General features: G+C 49.7%; 1 protein-coding gene across 1 annotated transcript in view; it reads left to right on the forward strand.

Annotated features, from left to right (window-relative positions):
* Window positions 1-13,173, forward strand: part of GALNT17 (polypeptide N-acetylgalactosaminyltransferase 17) — a 197,003-nt gene that overhangs the window by 160,018 nt on the left and 23,812 nt on the right. The window lies entirely within an intron of this gene.

Consider the following 13,173-nt stretch of genomic DNA (forward strand, 5'->3'; position numbering starts at 1 on the left):
TCCAACAGGACTGGGACATGCTCTGAGTTACTTGATGTTGAGCTGTCTTTAAAATAAAGAACACAAACAAAAGTGAGCTCCAGGTGGATGAGTTGGTTTGCCAGGATCATGCTTGTGGTTCATTCCAACATGCAGGAAGTCAAGGACAGGTGGCAGGAGGATGTGTGGGTGAAGAAGGAGCTCCTGACAGAACTCACATCTTCAAAAAAACAGGAAAAAGCAGAGTCAGATCGCTCAGGAGGAATCCACTCACTATCCAAGTGTGTGGGGTGGGATTGGAAAAGCCAAAGCCCACCTGGAGTTGAATCTGGTGGAAAACCTGGAGGGCAACACCAAAAGCTGCTGTGGGTCAGTCTGAGGGGCAGGAAGATGAGGGAAGGTGTGGGGCTGCTGTGGGATGGGGCAGCTGGAGAAAGGTCAGGTCCCCAGTGCCACCTTCATCCTGGTCAGGCTGGCCCTGGAGAACCTCAGATCCCCAAAACCAGAGGGAAAGTCTGGAGCAAGGATGATTGGATGAGGTTGTGTTGGCTCTGGGGTACAGAAGTGGAGGAGGATTGAGTTAGGGAACAGAAATGAACTGGACACACAGAATCCCAGGGGTGCTGGGGGAGCTGTCTGAGGGCATCCAGAGGCTACTCACGTGTCTTGGAAAGCTTCTGGCAACTGGGAGAGGAGCCTGAGCCCTCCTTGGAAGAGAGCAAATGTCAGCCCTGTGTCCAACAAGGGTGGGAAAGAGAATCCAGGGAATTACAGCCAGTCAGCCTCAACTCCATCCCTAGGATGGAGCAGCTAATCCTGGAAGGCATTTCCAGGTAGCTGAAGGGCAAAAGGGCCATGAGGAAGAGGCCCTGTGGGTTTGTGAGGTGAATCATAGGTGACCAAGGCTTTGTGCTGAGCTGTCAGGCATCCAGGGGCAGCCACAGCTTCTCTGGGAATTCCATCCCAGGGGCAGCTGTCAGGGTGGGGACAGCAGGAGATGTGGGTGGACATTGTCCCTGTGTCCCGTGACACCCCCCCTGGGGAGGAGCAGCCTGGACAAGGGGACACTCAGGGGACAGCTCTGTTGTTATCGGGGCCACTGCTCCAGCCAGGCCAGGGTTCTATATTCCCCCAGGAAAAAGGGATTTTTCCAGTGCTGGCTTTCTGGGGGCAAAGCCATGGAATTGCACAGGGAATCAGCACAGTCCTCACCTGGGCTCTGTCCCATTGGTGGCACATCCCTGCTCTGTCCCATCCATGGCACATCCCTGCTCTGTCCCATCCATGGCACATCCCTGCTCATCACAGCTTGGGGTTGGCTGAAGGCTGCAGTGAGGCCAGAGGAAGCCACCAAGTTAATGAGGGAATTAGAGCATCTTCCCTATGGAGACAGGCTGAGGGAATTGGGCTGTGCAGCCTGGAGAGGAGGTTGTGTGGAGACCTCACTGCCCCTCCCAGGGTCTGGAGGGGCACAGGGAAGGCAGAGAGGGATCCTGCAGCAGGAACTGGAGGGACAGGACAAGGGGAATGGGGTCAGACTGAAAGGGAGTCAGTGTAGATTGGATATTGGGAAGAAATCATTCCCTGGGAGGGTGGGGAGGGGCTGGGATGGAATTCCAGAGAAGCTGTGGCTGCCCCTGGATCCCTGGCAGTGTCCAAGGCCAGGTTGGACAGGGCTTGGAGCAGCCTGGGACAGTGGAAGGTGTCCCTGCCATGGCAGGAGTGGAATGAGATGATTTTTAAGATCCCCTCCCACCCAAACATTCAGGGATTTTTAAGGTACCTGAGCTGTGACAACAAACCCTTCAGCCCAGCAGGGCTGCACAGTGACAAATGAGCATTTACATGGAGCTGAGCTTTAATCTTCCAACCCCCCTTTGCTGGAGCTGCTGCTAATTCCATATTGCCACAGGACTCCCAGGAAGAGGCCCCAGGAACTCAAGTTGTGTATAGTACCTTTGTAATCCCAACTCCAGGAGTTCATCTGTTCCCTTTCCTCTCTCCTCCTGTGCTGCTTCTCACCAAAACTCTGCAGATTTTTGCCTCTTTTTTATCCTGCCAAGCACTTCCCCCATCTTTTATCTGCTTTTTACCTGTACATCCTTATCCTCCTCCTGGAGACAGCCTCATCTGCAGGGACTGTGCTGCAGACAAGGAGCAGCAGTTCTGGGGGGTTTAAGGAAATAGTTATCTGAAGATGAGGTGGGGATGGAAGCAGCCAGCTCCAGTTTATCTGCTGTTGCTCCTTGTTAATTGTCACTCGAGAGAAAAAGTGGTTTTATGTTTCCAGCGATGGAGAGCTGATAACTTTTTCTAATTTTACAATCTCGCTCGTTCCAGTCTCATGACTCACATTGGAAAGGGAAAAAGAAAATTGTCTAAAAGATCATATGAGATAACAGCTGAACAGCTGCTTTCTTTGGGCCAGGCTTCTCCCCCTCATTCCCAGGGTAGAGTGAAGCCAAAGACACAGATTGTCCTGCCAGCCTGAGTGCTGGGTGGGGGTCAGACATCCCTCGAGTTGGCTCCTTGCTGGCTCTTTCCATCTGTCTGGCCCTGGGTGTGAAGGAGCTGTGTCAGCAGCCAGACAATCCCAGACTGGTTTGGATTGGAAAGGACCTTAAAATCCATCTTGTTTGGGCAGGGACACCTTCCACTGTCCCAGGCTGCTCCAAGCCCTGTCCAGCCTGGCCTTGGACACTGCCAGGGATCCAGAGGCAGCCACAGCTTCTCTGGGCACCCTGTGCCAGGACCTGCCCACCCTCCCAGGGAAGGATTTCTCCCCCATATCTGATCCCCTCTTCTCCTCTGTCAGTTCAGTCGGTGCTCTGGGAGGTTTTGGGTGCGTTGTACTCATGCAGACCTTTTCTGCTCCCTTTTTGCTCTGCTTTCCCCTCAGCCTTGCAGGTGGACACACTGCACACAGGTCTTTTCTCCTCCTTTTTGGCTGCTGGTAGAAATTCCTGCTGGAAAGAGCTAAGGAATTTCTTCCTCCTCTTGTAGCCATTTGCACTTAGTTATTTTTATGAAGGAGGAATAATGATTTGCAGATGGCAGAGCAGAGCCCTGTAAGAATGTGCCTTTGCTTTAAATGTGTCTTTTTACCGTGGGTTGAAGCCAACAGATTTTAGAGTCAGAGTCAAATCACATGAGGCTGATCAGAGACTGCCAGATTAGATCTGCTCAGATCTGCATTTTGGATTTCTCCCTCACTTTGGTGGATCTTTCCATGGAGAGTCTCAGGATGTCCCCAGTGCTCCCTGGCCCTGCTCTGCTCAGGGGTGTCAGTGGTGCTGCCTGAGGGAACCCCCCAGCCAGTGAATCATGGATTAACAGCTCAGCCTCGGAGATTTGGGGCTCATTATTCTGCTTTTGAATCCTCTCATCATCCCAGTTCTCACCAGTCCTTGCACTCCTCCAGTGAGTCACCAGTGGTGTTTCCAAAGACTTTTTCTTCCTGTGTTTCCCTGCAGTTTCCCTGCTGGTTTATAAATTGGATTTGATGGTGTAGATGAGCTCAGAAAGCTGTGATTGCTTGGGCAGCAGTGGCTGTGCCAGTGTGACTGTGACAGTGTGAGTGTCCCTGTGACAGTGTGAGTGTCCCTGTGACAATGTGAGTGTCCCTGTGACAATGTGAGTGTCCCTGTGAATGCCCCTGTGCCCCTGTGTGTCCCTCTGCCCCTGTGACTGTCCCTGTGACTGTGTGAGTGTCCCTCTGCCCCTGAGTGTCCCTGTGGCTGTCCCTGTGCCCCTGTGAGTGTTCCTGTGTCCCTGTGAGTGTCCCTATGGCTGTCCCTGTGCCCCTGAGTGCCCGTGTGGCTGTCTGTGCAGGGCTGGGGTTATTCTGCAGGTCCTGACAGGGCTATGGCCACAGCATCTGTTATGATAAAACAGAGTTATGCAGAAATTAGCTCTTTAGTCCTAATTAACCTGAGTGCAGGAGGGAGCTGGGGGCTCCCCTGGGTGCAGCTGTGCCCATCCCTCTGCATCCACAGCAGGGAGACTGTCAGGGACAAGGAGCCTTTCCTGGGCACAGACCAGGTGAGCCTGGCTTAAAACTGGTTCCACAAATCCCTGCTTTTGGAGGAATTGGACTCTCTGCTCCCACCTGCATCCCAGGACAGTCCTGCACAGGACTCACATGTCCTCACTCTGGGCCTGTGTCCAGCCTGCAAAGACAAAAGCTTTTAATTTTTCTTTTTTTCAACGTTAATCTGTTTATTCTGTTAAATAAAAACCTAACGACAGCTTGAGCTCCTTGCTGTTGACTGAATATTTTCATCTTTACTCCATGTCTGGTGAGGTTTGTAGGAATTTGGGATTGATTTGGATAGGCATTGCCTTAGGCCTAAAAAATGCTGCTTCCAGCAGGCACTCACAGGAGTGTCCTGCTCCCCAGAGATCAGCAGTATGGGGATGCCAACCCTGAGATCTTCCTAACCAATCCCACGTGTGGATGAGCTCTGTGATATCCATCTCACTTCTCTGGGAATATCTCTCTGTGTCTGGCCCCAGAGCAGGGCTGGCTGTGCAGGTGGGAGGCTACAAGTGCCTTTGGAGGACAGAATGTGGTGGAAGAGACCTTAAAAATCATCATCCCACCCCTGCCATGGACAGGGACACCTTCCACTGTCCCAGGCTGCTCCAAGCCCTGTCCAGCCTGGCCTTGGACACTGCCAGGGATCCAGGGGCAGCCACAGCTTCTCTGGGAATTCCATCCCAGCCCTCCCCAACCTCACAGGGAACAATTCCTTCCCAATATCCAGTCTAACCCTGCCCTCTGGCTGTTTAAATTTCTCTCCAGAGCAGGAAGGGAAAATTAGAGAAAGAATGGTTTTCGGCTATGTTTTCCTTTTTTTGGGGTGTGAAAACTCTGAGGTCTGGTTTTCATTTAGAAAATGCAAAAAAAGGGAAACACTAGCAGTGTGCAAATGAAATATAACAATGGGGTTTGGGCAAAGCAAAGCACTTCTGAGAAAAACAGCAACCCCAGTTGCATTGTCCTGAGTAATTGTTGCTGCCTTTTGGAGGGAGCTGAACACCCCTTAATTACGGATTGCAGCTCGTGTGGGCTTCGACCCCTGACAATGCAGGAATTAATTGCTGCCTTTGAATCCCCCATTTGGTTAACAGCTGCTATTAGTTCGTGTTAAGGGATTTTACAGGTCTGGGACTAAACCCAAATCCCGGTGCCATTGGCAGCAGCAAGGACTCGGCTGGGCTTTGTGCACCACATGTGTGAGCAGCAAAGTCTGGCTTGAAGGCAGGTGGAGTTAATCCTTTTTGTCCTGCAGGTGTGGAGCTGAGGAGGAGTTCAGTGAGGTGGTGGTGGGCTGATGGCCACCGTGGAGGGGTCACTGCTGGTGGTGTCACTGAAACTGAGGGAAAAACAAAAACCCTCCAACAACATTTTAATGTTAGAGAGTCAAGGCATTACTTGATTATCTGGCCAGGATGTTGTTCTGGCCAGGATGTACCACAGAAATCATCTCATCCACACACAGCCTGGCTGTGCAGAGAGAATCATTCCATGATACATGATTTTACTCGAGTCTTCAGATATTTTATACAGTAAAATACATAGAAATGTGTTGGGTCAGTGTTCATTGGTCCAGAGCTGAGCAAACCCCCAGTATTCAGTTTCCCATTGGATCTGAATCTCCTCACCTCTGATGTTAATTAGATTTTTCATTCTTCAATTTTCCTATCAGTCCTTTCCTGCCCAGTTATCTTCAGCCCTGCTGGAGGTGCTCTGGGGTAGCTGTTTGTAGATAGCCACTGCTGGCTGCTGATGTTCTGCTGGGAGCTCTTTAGCTTTGGGTTCCTCCAGTCTGTTGATATGTTGAGCTCCTCAGACCTCACCTGGTAGAGCAATGGCCTGGAAAGGAACCTAAAATTCCTTTTCCTGGGGTAAAGACAAACAGAACCCTTTTGACTAAAGTTATACAAAATTTTTAACTGGTTTATTTTCCAACAGTGGGATTGTGTGGATTTGGGGAGCAGCATCCCCAGTTCAACCTGTGCATGTTGTGTCCTCCCAGTGTTCCCAGCAAAGCAGTGCAGTGCTCAGACTGCTCCAGGACAGCAGTGCCTGTGCTTCTGTTCTGCTCTGGTGCCTTTGTCTGGGGCTGCTGAGGATCAACAGGAATTTCCAAATGGTGTTTCCATGGGAATGGAGTTCCTGGTGCCTGGTGGCCCTGATTGGGCTGTGTCTCCTCCATGAGGACCTTTATGGCACCCCATTTTCTCTCCAGGCTGGCCTTGGGCTCCTGGCCAGCACAAAGCCCAGACAAGGCTGGTGTTTAGGCAGAGATCACCCCAGATCCTGGAGGGAGATCACCCTCATGGAGTCCTGGGGTGCCTTGGGTTGGAAGGACCCTAAAGCTCATCCCATTCCACCCCCTGCCACCTTCCACTGTCCCAGGCTGAGCCACAGCTGCTCTGGGAACTCCATCCCCACCCAAATCCTTCCCAAAATCCCACCTAACCCTGCACTCTGGTGCTTTAAAGTACAAAGAGAAGTTTTTCCCTCCCGTTTTTTCCTGGAGCACGGGGGAAGCTGAGTCACAGCTCCGTGCTGATCTGTCTCAGCAGTAATTAGAGGAGATGAAACCCATCAGTGACAAGCTCTGTCCCAGCAGTTGCAGCTCAGATTCTCATTCCATGCTGCAGAAGGATGAGTAATTCTAAATAGCTCTGCAGACGTTTAAAAGCACCCAAAGCATGACAGGCAGCGCCGAGCAAATGAGAACAAGGTGAGTTATTAAATGCCTGCTGAGCACACACAAAGCCCCATTATCACTGAGCACTGAGACAGGAGCTGGGGTTGTTGTACCTGGGCTCTGCTCCCCTGGGCTGGGGCAGCTTTGGGGACATCACACCTCAGTCCTGCTTTCCCAGCAGCTCCACGGGCTCTGAGCTGGCTGGAAATAGAAATTCAGCTGCTCTCTCCTGGTGCTTCCAGCAAGGAACTTCATTTAAAAATCCCACATTTGCTGGTGGAAGGAGTCTTGCTCTCTACCCTCTGACAGAAAACTTGGAACGCTGCAAAATTCCAGGGAGGAGCAGGAGAATGCCAGCCTGTCCCTGCCTGAGCTGTGATGGCAGTGAGGGAGATGTGAGCTCCAGGCAGATTTATCCCTGCTCCAGCATGGTGTGGGTAACTGTGCCTCACAGAGCTCCCTTCCAGGGGAGATCAGTGAGCAGCTTCCAGTTCAACCAGGGAAGACCTGACAGGGCCTTCCAGCTCCTTTTGCACCTGAATGCAGCTTTTTAATTAACCAAAAACTTCTGCCAGCGTTTTATTCCAGGAGTGCCAGCCCTGGTGGGGACTCTGATGGCACTGGCACCTCCCAGGCAAATCCCTGCCCAGCTCAGGCTGTGGGACCATGCCCAGGGCTGATTTAAAACCCTTGGAGGGGATGGAATTGTTTCCATTTTCCTTCAGGGACTTGGCTCTCACTTTCCAAGTGCAATTTGAGGGGGAGCCAGAACGTGGCCCAGGTCTCATTTGAAAGGGAATTTGGTTGAAGGCTTTTCATTGCTTTAAGTCCTGCAGTGACTTTAAGGCTGCCTGGTGACTCACAGGTACAATAAAATCGAATAAATAAAATAAAATAACCTTAACATGCTGGCATGACTTGCAAAATGTGAGTAGTGTAGGAGAAGTTCTCCTGTGTGGCTTTGCAGGAGCAGAGGGATGAACCAAAATCATCCCTGAGGCTGCAGCAATGGGCACTTTCTCCAGCCGAAAAACTTAGGGATAAATCTGGGAGCAATCAGAGTGGGATCTTCTGATTTTCTGCTTTGTTTCCATCTCTTCTGGTTCTGTGTGTTCACAGGAAATGTCTATATTTGTCATTTCACACTCGTGCCAAGCCCAGGGATGCTGATGAATTAGAGACTAATAACAATTAGTGTTGAAATCTAAACAAATGAGCAAGGAATGAGTCACAATTTCAGTGTGACCCGAGGACACAGCACTGCTCATTGTCCCTTTCCTTCTGCCTTGCTCACTTTCTACATTCTGCTTTCCAAAACTCATCACTTCTATTTGGGTTTGCAAATGCATTTCGGAAAAAAAGCCTGAAAAGTTTCCAAAACTGAAGTTCAAAAATGTAGAGTTGATGATGATGATGATGTTTGATTGCACTAAATCTGAAATTTGGCTCCATTTCATTTTTATTATCAATTATTGGGAGTTTTGAAGTTCATGCAAACCCAGAAATGCAGACACCCTCCGTTCTGATGAGCTCTGAATGAGACTCCATCCATTCTATTGAAATGCTCCATTTCCCTTTTGGCAGAATTTCCCTGGAATCGCCACATCCCAGGTTTTTAAAGATAAAGTTTTTTCGATGCTTTTGACTCATCCCTATTTTTCAGACATGGGCAGGCTGAATTCACAGCAAATCAGGGAAAAGTGTGAGACCATAGCAGGGCTGTTGTGTCCTTTGATGTCGCTGTTGAGCTGCTAGCAGAGAGAGAAAACCCAGTTCTCCATGTGGCATAAAAGAGAGATTTTATTATTTAATTCCAACTTATATAGACTTTTCAAAGGTCATCCAGATTGGTCAGTTTAAAACCTCCCCCTGGGCCTGATTAGCCAGGCCTGAACTGTCCAAATCTCGAGGCACTGTTTTTAATAACATCCAAACTTTATCTTTGTTTATAAAACACAGGAAGAAGAGAGAAAAGAATTCTCACGGGAAAGGTCTGTGCTAGCCACACTTTGTTTTCAGGGTGCAGTGGAGTCTCACAAATTAAATTATAGGATCATGGAATATCCTGAGTGTGAAAAGACACGCAGGGATCATTGATCAGCTCCTGTCCTGCACAGACACCCCAAATCCCACCCTGGGCATCCCTGGCAGTGCTGTCCAAACACTCCTGGCAGCCTCAGGCTGTGCCCATTCCCTGGGCAGTGCCAGCACCCTCTGGAGGAAGAACCTTTCCCAAAACCCACCCTAAACCCCCCTTTGCCACAGGGAGTGTGTCCTGTGCTGCTGCTCTGGGTTTTAAAGCCTCTGTTGTGTGTTTGAAAAGAATCAAATGGAAGGAGCTGCTTCAGCAGGGAGGTTATTAGTGCTGGGGTGCCCTTGAATGGCAAGGCTCGGATTTGGAGGAAAAAGCTGAAATGAGACATTTTCCATTTTATGATTTCGTCTGTGGAGAAAGTCCTTTTAATCTCAATTTAATGAAAGTCGGCTCAAGACGTGGGAGTGACTGAGAGTGCTTGGGAGAGACAGGAGCAAAGCTTGAAGGATGAAATTCTCCTTCAGCTGAGGCAGAATTTGGGACAGGGCTGGGTAACAACCATCCTCCTTTTGGAAGGATGTGATGCTTCATTTCTAGGGGAATTCCAAGCCGAGGAAGACGTGGCAGAATGGATTAACTTGGTGACAGGGACATCAGCAGCTGCCACCTCTGTCAGCCTGCCAGACCCACAAGCAGGGTTCCCTCTGGCCTTGCTTGCTGGTGTTGGGATGTCCTTCAGCCTCCTGCTCTTCTCCTTTCCCTCTCTCCTGGAGCAGAGGTGGAATAAGCAGAGCAGGATGCTCCCCTGAGCCTTGATCTTGTCCTTCATCAGTGCCTCTCCTTCAGAGAGCCCCACCCAGCCTGTCCTTGCCCATGGTGACCTCCAAAAGATTGGTCCAGCTGAGAGAGGGGACAGGAGTGTCCCCTCCATGGGCCTGCCATGGATAAATCTCTGGAAAGGTTTGCACCAGGAGCTTGGCCAGAGGGGTGGGTGACATCACAGAGAGCTTTAGCCTTGCTGCCTGCTGAGGCCATCAGATCTGCTGGCAGTGCCACTCTGTCCCACAGACTGCTGGGACAATCCATGCAGGCTGGGACACTGGGAAGGCTGTCCCTTGTCCCCTGCTGGAGCTCCAGGGGCACTAGAAGCTCACTGGGTTTGTGTCCTGCTGCAGAACAAAGCCCTTGCTGCCTCTGGTGTTGGTGTCTTGTCCCCACCCCACCTTCCACTATCCCAGGCTGCTCCAAGCCCATCCAGCCTGCCTTGAATTCTCTGGGTGAGGAATCCATGGCTAAGAAATCCATGTTTTTCGCTGCATTCTCTGCTCTCTGGCTCTCATTGAAAAAAGGGAGAGAAATTTTCCTTCTCCACAGCCTGACTTCCTTCCCTGCCTGCTCCAGCTGCCCCTCCACAGTCCTGGAGCTGCAGGAAGGGGAAGGGCTGCAGGAAATTACTTTCCCCAGGGACACTGAGTCCACAGCAGGATGTGGAACAAGTTGTAAAAATTATCTTCCTGGAAATGTCTGACTAGAGAATAATCGTTTTCCTATTCTTGGTGGGGTTTGAGGCTCTTTTCCAGGGAATGGTAATGGATTCCTTCTGTTGGAATCAAACCTCTGAGTGTGTGAGCTCCTGTGAGTGTACACAGGGAAATAAATGGAAGCAGTCATTGTTTTTATCAACAGGCTTCCTTGGGAAAAAGAATTCCCCAGGAGCTCTTTTATGGCCCTGAAATAGCAATTTGGGTGACAATCTGACTGCACTGTGGGGCTGCATCACTTCCACTGCTGTTATCCCTAATTGGGAGATCAAGGACAAGAGGAGTCAGGGAGAAGATAAGGACTGGGCTGCTGGTATTAAAATGTAATCTCGAAATTACCCAGTGCTGAGTGAGATTGAGTGCTGCTAACCAGGCTGGCAGTGCCTTTTCAGGGAGTCAGGGCATTGTTATTCTGCAGAGAGTTTATTTATTTATTTTTACTTATCTATTATTTTATTTATATTTATTTTATTTATTTTTATTTCTTTATTATATATGGAGGGATGAATTCATTAGGGATTTCAAAAAGTGATGTATTATGGAAATAGAAACAAGCGGATGTTGGGTGATCTTAAATAACGACTATGCAGTTGTGGACTTCAAAATGGAATTCTTAAAATTTATTTGATATTTAGGGAGATTTTCCTACAGAACAGGATGAAGGAGGGCACAGCAATGTCCAAGGAGTAAGCAGAATCCTCTCAGATAAATTCAGGAAAGTTTTCCTATCTGATTTTCTCACAGTCTCTGTTCTGCCCATTTCACACCAAATAAATAATATCAACTTTGTAAATAAATCAATGAGCCAAGTCCATGACCCCTCCAGAGGTGCTTTGCTTTGCTTTGATCCACAGCCTTGAGATGCAACTCGTGCAGAAATGACTGTTTGCACCAATATCCAGCACAGTTTAATTCCCTCCAGGGATTTGACTGCCCAGGAAAACAGGCCTTTTATTGCCTGTCAGAATTCCTTAAGGTTTATCCCTGCTCACTTGGCAATGTGCCTGTGCTGCTCAGCTCTCCTGATTCAGCTCCTCTGCTAGAACTTTATTGGAGGCTTGGATCAGTCAAAGCAGAGATGGAGCTTTAAAAGGCTCCAAGCACCTCTGCTTTGTTCTGAGAGACCCCAAGCTCAGTTCAGCTCCTTCTGTGCTGTTTGCTGTGTGGCCAAAAGGAATTTGTCTCCTGATCCATCTCAGCATCCCATAATAACCTGGGAAACATCCCAGCCTTGGGTTTCACTCTGCTACCAGAGGGCACTGACTGTCCAGGAGTTATTTTACAGTGTCTGGGAAGAGGTTAATTGAAAAGAGAAATTAAATGGGGCACAATAATCCAACCTGGAGAAGTTCCTGAAGGGATCTTCTCAACTGGAATAATTCTCAGGACATGGAGATTAGAACATCTGGTAAACACTGCAGTAGACATTGGAGTTTAAAATGTCCCTAGAAGAAAAATTCTGCTATTTCAGTATCTTCAGCTGGGGCTGGAGTGCCATCCCATATTGGGACAGCTCTGTCCTCCTGACTGTGCCTCAGCTGGACACCAGGGCTTGTAAAAGGAGGGGACAAAGTTCAACAGCACAGAAAGAACTTTTCAGGATGCTCAGGGGAAGAACCAAGACAGGATTTCACACCTTCTCTCCCCAAGTGCAGTGCTGTCCCCACTGTGACCCTACTTATCCATGGCAAGCATCTCTGCACAGGAACTGTGGGACAATTCAGGCTGGAAGAGACTTCTGGATCAGCTTTGGGAGGATCAGCTCAGCCAGCCCTTCCTTGCCATGCACAGGGGTGCAGGAGCAGGACAGCCCAGCTGGGGTGGCACAGGTGGCTGTGGCAGTGCAGGGAAGGGTGGCTCTGCTGCCACCTCAGATCTCCTCAAGGGAGTTGGGTCATCCCAAACATTGCAATCTGAACTATGTTCCTTGCCTGGGGTGGGTTCCATTTAGGGAGAGCTCATGAAAAAACCTGGGCTCTTTTCTTAAGGTCTGTGATTCTTCAATTGTTGTGACTAATGCCAACACAAAAGTTCCCTGTAGGTAAAGATGATTGACCAAAATACATTTGCATTTCCATGCCACCAACACAAGGCTCACTAAAGCGGGGGATGTCACCCCTGGCTGTGCTGGGTGTCCCCCACAGCCCTCAGCAGATCCATGGGGATCCCTTGTGGGCTCACCACAAAGCTGTGGCTGCTGCTGCTGCTTGGACAGGGAGCCTGAAACCCTCTGGGAAACACCCTGGGAGTTGTGCTGAAGGCAGGAATTACCATCCAAACAAGGCTTAGATCAAGATTTGATTGAGTGTTAATACTATTAATAATAGAAGTAGGACTTGTCTCTAGTTTAATCACTTCTGTGCAGAACAGGAGGATAAAAATGATGTTGCATCAGATCCATTTTTGCTTCCAGCCCTTCCAGATCTGTCTGGGTGCTCCTGGCTGTTCCCTGGCTGTGCTGGAAAGGTTGCATTTCTGGCTGCTGTGAGAAGTTGCAGGGCTCAGGAAGCAGTGGCCACTTGCCCAGAGTTGATCTGCATCAAGGAAATGCTGTGAGCTTTAGGAAACCAACATCCAGCAGGGAGGACAAGCCCTGGGCACTCCCTCTGGGAACATCTGGGGGTGAAGGGAGAGTCCAGATGTGCCCCAAGGTCTGGGAGTGTCCATGGATAGATGGGCTGCAGCACAGCCTCACCTGAGCACTGCCCCACACAGAGCTTCCAAAATCTCCAGCAGAATTCCAGCTCAGAAGCTGCTCTGTCCTGTGGGAGATGCTTCAGGAGCTGCCCACACTTGGTGCCACCAGGATGGGAGGAGCAGCAGTTAGGAGGTTGTTAATCCAAGCAAGCCTCTGCACAGGGCTTTACCTGGGATTGACAGGAATTTTAACATCTTT

This window comes from Lichenostomus cassidix, chromosome 19 (genome assembly GCF_008360975.1).
Source record: "Lichenostomus cassidix isolate B80296 chromosome 19, HeHo_3.0, whole genome shotgun sequence".
Taxonomy (NCBI): Eukaryota; Metazoa; Chordata; class Aves; order Passeriformes; family Meliphagidae; genus Lichenostomus; species Lichenostomus cassidix.